The following is an 11,232-nucleotide window of genomic DNA, read 5'->3' on the forward strand; positions in this document are numbered from 1 at the left end:
CGGGAGGGTGGCTGTGCGGCCGCGCTGTCTGGTATCCCGGTGAGAGCGCTGCTCCCAAGCACTCCCTCCTCGTCCTGTTTTACCCCATCGGGATGCTTATCTGTAAAAGTCAAGATGATTTCGAAACCACCTTAAATGGACTTGAGAGTCCCAGTCGGATGATGGTGCCTAAACTTGCAGTAACACTTTTAGAGCAGCCCCAGAAATGCTGAGAAATTTAGCCCTTCACACTTGGCTTCCAGCTGCGCTGGAACAACACTGCCCTGCTCTTCACGCTTTGCCTGCGGCTTCCAATTTGGGATGCTGTGACATGGGGCGAAAGGGTTGAGCTATCCAGGGGAGGGTTTGGCAGAGGAGGGTTGCAAACTGTGAGAAAAGGAAAAGGTTAAATGGAAGTGAAAGCCACAGAAATTCAAAGCCAACATTCACTGGCTTGTTTTGGTTCGAAATGAAAACGAGCAGTGACTTTCCTGTGAGCTGCATGTAGTGATTTGCACTTGCAGCATTTCCAACCAGGAGCTTGACTCTTTTCCAAGCTTTTGCTTAGGTATGGCGCTCGAGGAAGAAACTCTTCTGCTGTGGAGCCTCTAGTAGAAATCTTGACTTCTGAGAGTGGGTTTTGCTGGGAGGCAGAGACGAGTGGGACGTAGCATGCAAGCAGTTTGCTGCACGTCTCAAGGACAATATCGCAGCGCCAGTGCCGTTTTGGTGGAGGAGTGTTTTCATAAACACAGTATGTGTAGGGTCACAACCTCCACCTCCTCCTTCTCTTTCTTCCCATAACTGAGGCCAAGTATGTCTTGCAAAAAAATGTTTCTGAAAGTCCCAAGGAAAGCATGAAAGGCCGAGTAAGGATGGGGTTATGCACTTTGATGTTGCCCATTACTTGCCCTGTGTGGCTTTTCACAAACCTTGTGCAAAACATCAAGCTTACATATTAGCCAGAAACATTGTGGTAGAGTGTTAACTCCTGGAGGGAAGGAGCTTCAGCCCTCAGGCTAATGTGGGATGAGACAAGAACAGCAGAAGCCTCTTGGAAGGAGCCTTTTCTGCCTGGCAGATTCAAGAGGTGGTCATAGCAGTCCAAAAAATGCGTGCTGCTTCTTGGTCCTGCCAACCCAGACCAAGTGAGCGGATGTGTTTGAAAGATGTCTGAGGTCATGCTTCACATGTGTACTTGAGAAGAGAACTGCTTTCTCACTTGTCTTGCCCAAAGTCACCTAGAAGTCTATGGTAAAACAGGTATTGATACTCACATTGTAAGCTAATGCCCCAACCCTTGGCTGCATTTCCCTGCATCTGCCCCAGGCTGGATGCTGGCTTGGCCTGGTGGGGCTTTGACCCAGACTATGGAGACCGAGTTTGATGAGGTCAATGCAAACACAAGCCACTCAGCAGGATGGTGGAAGGCCACTGACCTGCCAGCCTCAAACAGCTCCCACAAGACTTTCTCTGTCCTCTGGTTGTCACAGTGTGGGACAGCCACTTATGCACAAACTGCATCCCTTCCTTGGAGAAGGTCCCTTCAGGTGTGTGGATGTGCAGCAAGACACCTTGGCAGGCTGTTTACTTGTTAAGAACTTTGCTAGAGCACGTGGTGCCAAGCCACTGGCAAAATGTCCCCTCCTCTCTCACTCTGGGGAGCTGCTCTTCTTTTGGCTCCTGCTGCTGGGAGAACTCAGGGAAGGGAGCAGGAGGGATGTGGGCTGCTCAGCAACGGTGTCGTAACTGACTCTTCTGAGACTTCCCTCGGCTGTGTGAACCTTCCTTGTGCTATGGACCTTCTGGTGATATGCATCGCTCTGTGGCTTGCAGCTAAGGTAGGGACTCAGCCCACACACGGTAGACATCTGGAAGTATTTCTGTAGCCCTCAGGGCCTCCTGGCAGTTGGGTGGGGAGGAGAGTTGCAATCTCCATGCTGATTTTGAATCAGTGGCAGGAGAGGATATCCATTCCATCAGCCCCGCAGGGTAGAGTCTGTCAGTATCTTTATGGATAGGAGACAGCACTTTTCTGAGTTTCTAAAAGAACCTAGATGCTGTGAGAGTCAAAGAGTGGAAGGATTTTGCCATTTCCCACCACAAACAGATGTGATCTCCTGAAAGGCACTGTAGGGTGGGATCCTGCACAGGAAGACTACAAACAGACAGGATCCTGCCTGCATCAGTCATAGTTGTGTCCGGAACTTCCGTGTCAGCAAGTCATTTGTGTGAGAGCCTTTGCACAGAAGTCCTTGGGGGACAGGGGACTTGGCCTTCCTGCTCATGGCACATGGGCTCTGAGGTGTCTGCATGTCTGTGCTGGAGTATCGAGATCACATCCTTTGGGTCGAAGAGTGAGCAGCCTTTCAAATCTGAGAAGAGATCCAGAAAAACATATCTCCAGCAGTGGGTCCTAACTGTGTTTGCTCTTTTTTTTTTTTTTTTTTTTTTTTTTGCAAGTGGATCTGGACAGGGAGGGCTTGCTTTGCACATTATGTTTGAAAGCTGGTGCTTGGGAGGAGGAAATGCAGAGCTGTAGCAGGCATTGGCCTTTGCTGTTGTCAGCAGGAAGGACAGCAGCTGAAGATGGGACATCCAGGTGAAGATGGGACATCCAGCAGAAGAAGGGAATGTGTCTGGGAACAGCTTATTTGTAGATGCTCCTCCTCGCCCACCCTGGCACTGCAGCATGCTGGGGGTGGCAGGTCAGGAGACAGGACAGGGACAGATGCGAATTGGGAAAATGCTGTCAATTTATCCCTTTCTTGATTCCTGACAATATTTGCTTAAACCTTACCTCCCAGGCAAGGTGGGAATGAGGTTCACCACAGCCGCTTCCTCTCCTTCTGCCTTGAAATATGTGCCTGAGGCAGGGATTGGCCACAAGCAATTAAAAGACGGGCTCTTATTCCTTGGTTAATTGGGGTTGCATTTCCTACCCTCTCTCTCACCTTGTCTCCCTCTCTGTCCCATCAGGTATTCAAAGGGTCTGAAGGAGGTGTACCTGCCGGGAGGGGCAATCCTACTGATTTCTCATAGGCCACACCATGTGGGCATGAGTAAAGCCGCCTGGAAAAAAAGCACTAAGCTACATAAGGCTTAACATGCAAAATACTCCTTGAGACACATGTCTTCTTCCATCTTAGATATATTTCCAAGGAAGTAAAAGTTCATTAGTATTATATTTGACAAAGCTGACTGAATGCATGTCCAGTTGAGCTTTCCATATTCATCACGGTGCTTATCGTGGGGTTTTCTGTGCAACGCTCAGCATTTTTTGTTTGCTAAGAGGTACTGCCTACTGACTGGGGAAAACTTGGATGTTTCTTTGTTAAATAGCAAAAGAAAAGAGCCAGTTCTTGGCCCTACATATTTCGCCTTGACCTTGTCCTTGGGATTCTCTCTTTACTGCCTGTTTCCCAGACCTCTTGGATCTGATGCCTGTGCTCTTTGTACAAAAATAGTGAAGCCATGCAGAAAAAGGTATTTCCGTTGCAGCCAAAACTTCCTGCTGGAGGGCAAAGGAAGGCGCAGTTGAGAAGAATTTGAGAGGATGGAAATAACCCTTGTTATACCTGCACTTGGCAGGTTTGGGGATCCAGCCAGTCTTTCCTGGAGTGGGCAGGACCATTGGGAACAACTGGAAAAAGGCACCTTGATTTCCAACTACTTGAGGCTGCCTGCCTGCTGTGGGTGCTGCCCCAGCAGGGCATGGCAAAGCTGCCTGAGTTTTCTCGGAGGGAGCAGGAGGGGCTCAGTCCTGACTGGCCTTGTGCTGTGCCCTCACACTTGCACACATCTGGCTCTGAGTTTGCCCCACACCCTGCCCAGGAGCCACTCGCATCCTGTCTCTACCATTGTGCCCCAAACAGCCTCCTTGTAGCTAATGCCAGTGCTGAGGCCATGCAGGAGGTGGATGCTGTGAAGTTTTCTGGCTGCTTTCCAGCACTGCCTTTAAATGGATTACCCCATTGCTCTCTGCCTGTGAATATGCATAGCTACACTCAGGTCTGCTGGCAGCCCTTGCAGGCAGGGCAGGCCTGGGCACAAATCAGAAGCTGCTGGTGGGGCAGGTACCTCCTGTGGCTCCCTCGGCAGGAGGGAAGGCTGCCATAGCTTTCCTTCTGCCACTGCTGTCACCTGGCTGTGCACAGATGTTCAGAAGAGCCTCTTATGGAGTTGGTGGCCTCAGTAATTTAGGCTGAAATTCATTTTGCTGTGCACACGCTGAGGCTGTTTACAGCCAGCTAGGACCTGGGGCAGGAGGACCATGGTACCCACTGCCATGCAAAGCCAGCTGGCATAAAGAATTAGGGTTGCGTGGCTCAGCTTAAGCCCGGCAGAAAAACAACCTCAAAGCACCAACCCCCAGAAAAAAGCTAACAGGATTTTTGGCATGATAATTTTTCTGAGCTGAAAAATACCAGGCACAGACTTGTTGCTTAATCAGCGCAAGAAGGGGCAAATACCCCTGAGTCTCTCTTATCATTAGCTACCAGCAAATACCTGCTTCGAGGGACATGCTGTGACTGCTGGAAATACTGCTGAAGTTGCCTCATTACAGCCCAAAGGCCTTATGGTCTGAAGTCCCCGATACTTGTTCCAACAGGGTTGGTGTTTCCAGGTTGTTTTGCCATTGTCAGTCAAACTTTGTCAAGCTTTGTCAGGCTTTGTCTATATTTTATGCTCACTTCTCTCTTGGTGGAAGCCAAGCACCTGTTTTTGCCCAAATGCAGCATACCACAAAGCAGCTCTTGGCGGACATCAGAGGACAGCATTTCACTCTCAGGGGAACTGGTGCTGCTTTGTACCCACCTACAAAGACCTCTTGGAGGTAGAAACTCAGGGCCTCTCTGAGTGAAGGATAGATTTGCTGGCTTGCCAAGCAGCCTGCTCTGTTTCTATGGAGTTGATCATGGATTGTATCTCCATGGCTCCAAGAAAGTATTTTCCCAGCATTGGGAACATGCAGGGGTCTACCCTATGGTGACAAGGGCTCAGCACTTTACAGGATCCATCCCACAGGCTCCAGACCTTCTGAACAGCAAGACCAGGAGAGAGATTCTTTTAAAACTTGACTATAGCCAGCACTAAACTTGTCTAAATCTCTCTTTCACCACCGAAGGAATCCCAGTCTCAAGAGCTGAGCTGTCCTCCCAGAGGGGTATCATTTTGGCTTGCTAGAAGCCCAGACAGCATCCCTTGTAGAATAGTTTTTTTGCTAAGATGCCACCCACCAGCTCTGGGGCTCAGAAAAAGGTGGGTGCAAGGTTTCTTGACTATTCACAGGACTTAAAAAATGCTCTGACGGACATCGAATCATGGAGACTGACAGCCCCAGGGGCAAGTATACCCCCACAAATTCCTGCCACTTAACCCCAGAAGTTGTTTTGTTTTGCTGGTGCTTCAGTGTCCCATAAAGCTACATCTACACTGAAAACGAAGTGGTGCCAAGTTCCCACAGGTCAATTTTAAAACGAGAAACATAAATTGCATTTGTTCGCTCATTCCATGCAAATTCAGCTGTTGAGGCTTTGCCAGAAATATTTTAGTTTTGAGGATGGTTTGTTTTGGGTTTTTGTTTTTTTTGTTTGTTTGTTTGTTTGTTTTTTTAATCCACTGCCAGAGTAGAGCAGAAACAGGGCATTTGGGGGAAAACTTTGTGGGAGATGGCAGACTGCTGTTATCACTGACATTGGTTCATCTTCTCCTGATACAGCTGACTAACTTCGAAGGCTCCCAACTCTTTCAGACACCAGAGAGTATAGTTTATACCCGATCACATTTTGCAATAAATTTTTCTAGATTTCTGCTTTTTAGTTAACAAGTGGCTTAGATTGCTTTAGTTCTTTTCTCCTATTCTTCCTTTTCTGGATTTTAAGGGATTTAAAAGAATATCCACATTTTATGAGTGCTTTCTTCTTTGCTGGTGAAAGAGAGATTTAGACAAGTTTTTGCCCAGTCACCTGTGGTTGGAAGAGTAGAGCTGTGCAGGTGTGTGGTGGGGTTACACCTTTTGTTTTATACCACAGGGTCCTTTTAGATGGAGCATGGTGTGGTAATGTGATATTTTTCAGTGTGGTGCTTGCTTTCCCAGCACACAGGGCATTGGAATTTTGAGACAGAGTTTCTGGGGCTGAAGCTTCATGCTGTCATTTTTAAAGTTCATCTGTAACATTGTTTTTTTCCACTGTTGTAGGATAGGCCATAAATTCCTCCTTAAAAGGTATTTAGTTATTTGAAAAGGTTTTGGTTCATTGGAGCTTGAGTTTTTATGGTTACTGTGCTAAAATCTTATTAGGGAAGCTGTTTAATATATTACCAGGCTCAGAGTCTTGGAGAGCACTAGTATGCCGGGGACTATGCAAACACCTCCAGTGCCTGTGAGGATCCCATATTTCACCTGTGTCTTCATTCTCAATCATCACAGCATATCCAAAATCACTAGGAAGGAATGATTACAGGTCAGCAAATTCCTCCCCATGTTTTTTTCTGTTGTTGGAAAGGCACGCCGTGTTTAAAAAAATGTGTTTAATCCTTTGTTGGGCTGAGGTTGATTGAGGTTCATATTAAATAGGAGATTACCACATAAAAAGTCTAATCAGGTTGGACTTTTGAAAGCCCTGCTTGCTTTACCATGCATAAACGCTGCCATGCCTTGTTTCTCTGTTTCCCACTGTAAGCTTTTCACATTCTTTCCAGGCTTTAGCTTGTGGTTGTCCTTGTGCTGTAATGACCGTTTTCTTAGTGAAAATGAGCCAAGGTCACACGAAGAGAAGAGGGTAGGTGCTGGCCGGAAGGAGAGAAGTTTCTTGATAGAGCTTGTCTGGGCGGTCCGAAACAAAAAACCCCAAATACTCATCCAGATATGTCTGGGAAGCAGAAAGCGTGTTTACAAAAAGTCACTGCCTGTTTGACCCTGGGGAGAGCATCCTTCAGAGTATACTTCAGAGACTGGCAAAAGGAAGGGGAGGTGGGAGAAAAGGGCAGGACGGGGGGGAAGGCAGAACAGAGGTTTTGGCAGTCCACTAGCAAGGGCAATGTCATTTCTGCTCAGAGGGCTTGCCCTTTCCCCATTTGACTGCTTCCAGGGGCAAGTGTAGTTATAAGATGGCAGTTGAGCTTCAGAGCAGCCTCAGCCATACTGGCCTTCCCATTGCCCCAGCTTTGAGATTCAACTTGTGTTGAGGACGCTGCTGGATGCAGCTGAGCGCTGAGCTAGGCACAAGGCGTGCAGAGGCACAGCCTCTTCCCTGGGCACAGCGCTGGGGCCAGCACAGACCCATCCTGTGTGCTACGTAAGGGAGAAAGGCTTGAGGTACTGTTCTTTGCAGGGCCACCCTGTTCTCCCTCCTAGCCCATACTAAACCCCATGAAGGACCATATGAAAGTCACACACAAGGTGTCAGAAGGCAGCGTTCCTGAACCATGGTAAAACAGCAGGGATGGGATTTCCAGTTGTATCGGTCTGTTCCACGCTGAGCCAGGTGGGGTGGGAAGCAGGAGGAAATCCATGGCAGATAGATGGTGGCATGGGCCCTGCTTCACACTGACTCAGTCTCAAGTCTTGAGGGCTTGGGGCAAAGCTGCATTCACATTTGCAGCCTTTCCAGGGCACTGGGCTGCTGAAGTCTGAGGAGGACCATACGAGCAGGTGTAGCATCCAGCATCTCCTTTGGTCTGGATGCCTTGGAACTTTCTTCTCTAACTCCTTAGTCTCTTTAAGGCCAAGTTAAAGGAGAGGGAGAAATGCCTTCAGAAAGAGGTAAAGAAAGAGGCTTGTAAATCTGCCAGAAAGCAGCAAGCAGCTTTGGGAATGGGGAAGGCCAGAAGCCGCTTGCACTTCTTGTCTGCTGCTGCCTCTCATGAAGCACTGACGTGGGAGGGAGCAACTGAGGCCATGCCAGCTAGAATGAGTAGATGCTGCTTATGGAAGGTTTCCCCTTCTCCATATAAAGTCATTTGGAAGGGAAAATACTTTCCCAGCAACTTAGGAGACTGGAGTGGGTCTATTTTCAGACTTGCTAGAGCTTGTGAGGGTGTACAATGTCTAGCTTTTTCTTTGACTTGCTGTCTTGTGGGGTGTGTTCCCAGTCTGTGTCTCACCCGGGGCTGTGGCATGGCGAGGCAGCGCTCAGGAGGGCTGGCTGGGAATTGGGCTGGCACCCATGTGAGCTTCAACGGGTGGTACACAGCTTCGTGTGTTCTGGTTGGGACTTCTCATGCACACCCAAGCACCGGGGCATACCCCACAGTGCTTAAGTCGAACTTAGTTTTGCCTTTAAGTGACATACCTATAGCCTCCTGGATTTTAGCAAAAAAGTTATTGCTCTGCTCGCTGGGGTGTGACTTATTTGTGTGTGTGTGTTTGTGGACAGCAAAGGAAGATCAGCAAGGACCACCTAACCCTGATTCTCCATCCATGTACCAGTGAGGGGCAGATGGGTGGTCTGGGAGATGCCAGATCTCTGCCTGCTGTTGCTGAACAGAGGTGCACGGCGTGGGAGGAGTGTTGGGAACAGATGCCAAATGATAACCTCATCGAGGAAGTCACAGGCTCTGCCACATGCTGCTGCAGCAGAAAAGCAACTACATAACAGCAAGAGGAACTCCTCTCCAGCTGCTGCTTTTGACATAACACAGGCTGTCAGCTCCCTGTGATCTGCAGTAAAAACAGTCCCTGCACTTTCAGACTCCTCTGCCAGGGTGCTTGAGCTCACTGGCTCTGTAAATAAGCCCCTTCCCAAGCCACGAAGAGCTATTTGTTTTACGAACAATGGACAGAGCAGGGAGGAAATGCTTGAAGTGCCTGCGGACAGCAGCTGATCTCCATGAACAGCCTGTGCTGTCCTCTTGGCCAAGAGCTCCTGCGTGATCAGGGCAAGTACAGGCAGGGAGCATCCTCTACATCCACCGTGCCCCTGGCCTTGCTGGGGAGCAGAGGCCACACAGCCACGCTGATGGTGGTGACTGTTGTCATCAGCAGGTGCAACCCACAAGTCCCCAGCCCGAAGGAAGCAGATGGAGAAACATTCCCCTTTGTGGGCAGTGCTGCAGGTAGAGCAGCAATGCCTCTAAGATGCAGGCTATAAGATAAAGGCCAGGGGGCTCCCTGCTGGCAGGAATCAAGTCATCTGCTCTGTACAAGGTGAGCTTGTTTCCAGTCCTGCCGAGCACATGGTGGCCTTGCTCCCTTCACAAGGATCCCCAAAGCAAGAGGGGTGACTTGCAAGAGAGAATGTCCTCACATCCTCTGAAGTACCTGTAAGGCTTAGGCATCCCCAGCCTCTCCTGTCGTGTCAGGTTGCTGCGTTCCCTGTCCGTCTCTGGCTGCTTTGGGGGACTGTGAGAGAGAACATGAGTGGGACCAACCTAGGCAGTAAGCAGGGTGGCTGCCATGTACCCGGGTGTCAGCTCGCTGTGGTGGGAGTCTAGCTACTGCTGTGGCCTGTTGTGATTTGACTTTAAATCTGCTGACTTCTCAGCCTTTCTCATTTATTTTTAGTGGATGAAGAAGCCCAGCTGTAGAGTTTTGGTTGTCTGGATTTAAGTCAAATATCCCAAGAGACCACACTGACTCTTCCCATGACACTGTTGCATCTCTCAGGATGTGTATTCTCTCCCGGCCCCAGGGCTGTGCCGGATAGAGGCAAAGGCCTGTGAATGTTCCCAGTTCATTCTGCAGCCAAAGGCAGAGTCTCATGTTAGATCAGGATGTACATCCATGTCCCGAGCTTGGGCTCGGGGCTGCCTTGTAACAGCCAGGCTCTCACTGTGTTGTGACTGCTGTGCCAAGCAGCCGGAGAGTCGCTGTGAAGCTGTACAGGCAGTTCCCCTATCTGGCAAAGATAAACAATTTGTCCTCACCCAGGAGGTGGGTAGAAATCCCCTCTCTCTTTTTCCCTGCCAGAATACTGGTGTGACCTGCTCCTGCCAGGGCGAGCAAATATCCACGGGCAGAAGGTGTCCAGGCCCTTGATACAGGAGCAAACTCAGTGGCAGCCAAGACTGAGACACCTCAGGCAGTGGATTTAGCGGTGCTTTGAATGCTGTCAGTTCCCAGCCAGGGAAGAATTGAGCCAGATCCTGGAAGAGCAAGACCTTGTCTTAAAATTTGCCTGGCTTTTAACACAAGAATCAGAATCTCTCCTTTGCTGCAGTGGGAGATGATGGTCATTTGCAGGTAGGTGTGTTTCTCCTGCCTCATGGAGAACCCCAGCAACATACAGGAGCAAACACAGCCCTGCCTCTTGGGGACAGGCCCCAGGCTCTGCCCTAGGAAGGGCACCTTGCATGCGGAGGGTTTTGCATGGCAGGAGCAGATGGCAGCAGCCGCAGCAGGCTATGGTGGGTGCACATCTGCTGGAGGTCCTTGCAGAGCATGGGGTGAGCTAAGCCGGCTGGGGACATCCGGGTCCCACCAGAGCTGCCAAGTGCCCTATTGTTCAAGGGACACCAGAAAAAGAACAGCAGAGCTGCACAGGAAAGGGCTGTGCTGGGGAAGGGGAGCAGAGTGCACGACCTGAGGTGGCCCCATTGTGGAGATGGCAATACCCTGGGCTGGCCACGGGCCAGGCAGTGCTTTGTCCTCCATGTCCTCCATGCAGGAGGGCATGGGGGGTGTTAAGACTCACGGATCACCCCACTGTACTATGCTACGATTGTACTTGGGAGAGTACACCCCTCCAGCAGAATGTTGCTGAGAGTGCAGGGCTGGGCACGGTCTGGAAGTATGAATCTGCTCTGGGCCACCTGGAGCAAGGATAACTCCAAGCATCCTTCCAGACAAGAACGGGTGCTGTCACTCTTGACACACCCCTCTCCTGGCCAGCACACAGGAATCAATTCATGCAGCAGCACAACCAATGACAGGGTAAGCCATGTAATGAAATGCTGCTTAAATCCTTTTCTCAACTGAGACTCAGTTCTGTGCAGATGAGGAGCACCTGGGTTGTGATGTCTGCCAGGAAACCAGCCCATACTGATCATTAGGCGTGGTTTTAACCATTGCCTGGGGCTACACATAAACCTTTCCTGCTTCTACACAGCTACCTTCTGTTAAAACCAGGACTGGGATACCTCTGTAATGGAGAATTTGGATTGCAGCTCTATCTGGTCTCTTAGCAGCTTCCCACTAGCAGGCTGTGTACAGTCATTCCCAGACAGGGAAGTCTCAGAAGAGCAAACACTTCTCTGGGATCACACCAGCTGCTCAGGACACCTTGGCATCCCTTGGGCTAAGACTGAGGG

This window comes from Athene cunicularia (assembly GCF_003259725.1).
Source record: "Athene cunicularia isolate RWA chromosome 4 unlocalized genomic scaffold, athCun1 chr4_part2, whole genome shotgun sequence".
NCBI classification, from domain to species: Eukaryota; Metazoa; Chordata; class Aves; order Strigiformes; family Strigidae; genus Athene; species Athene cunicularia.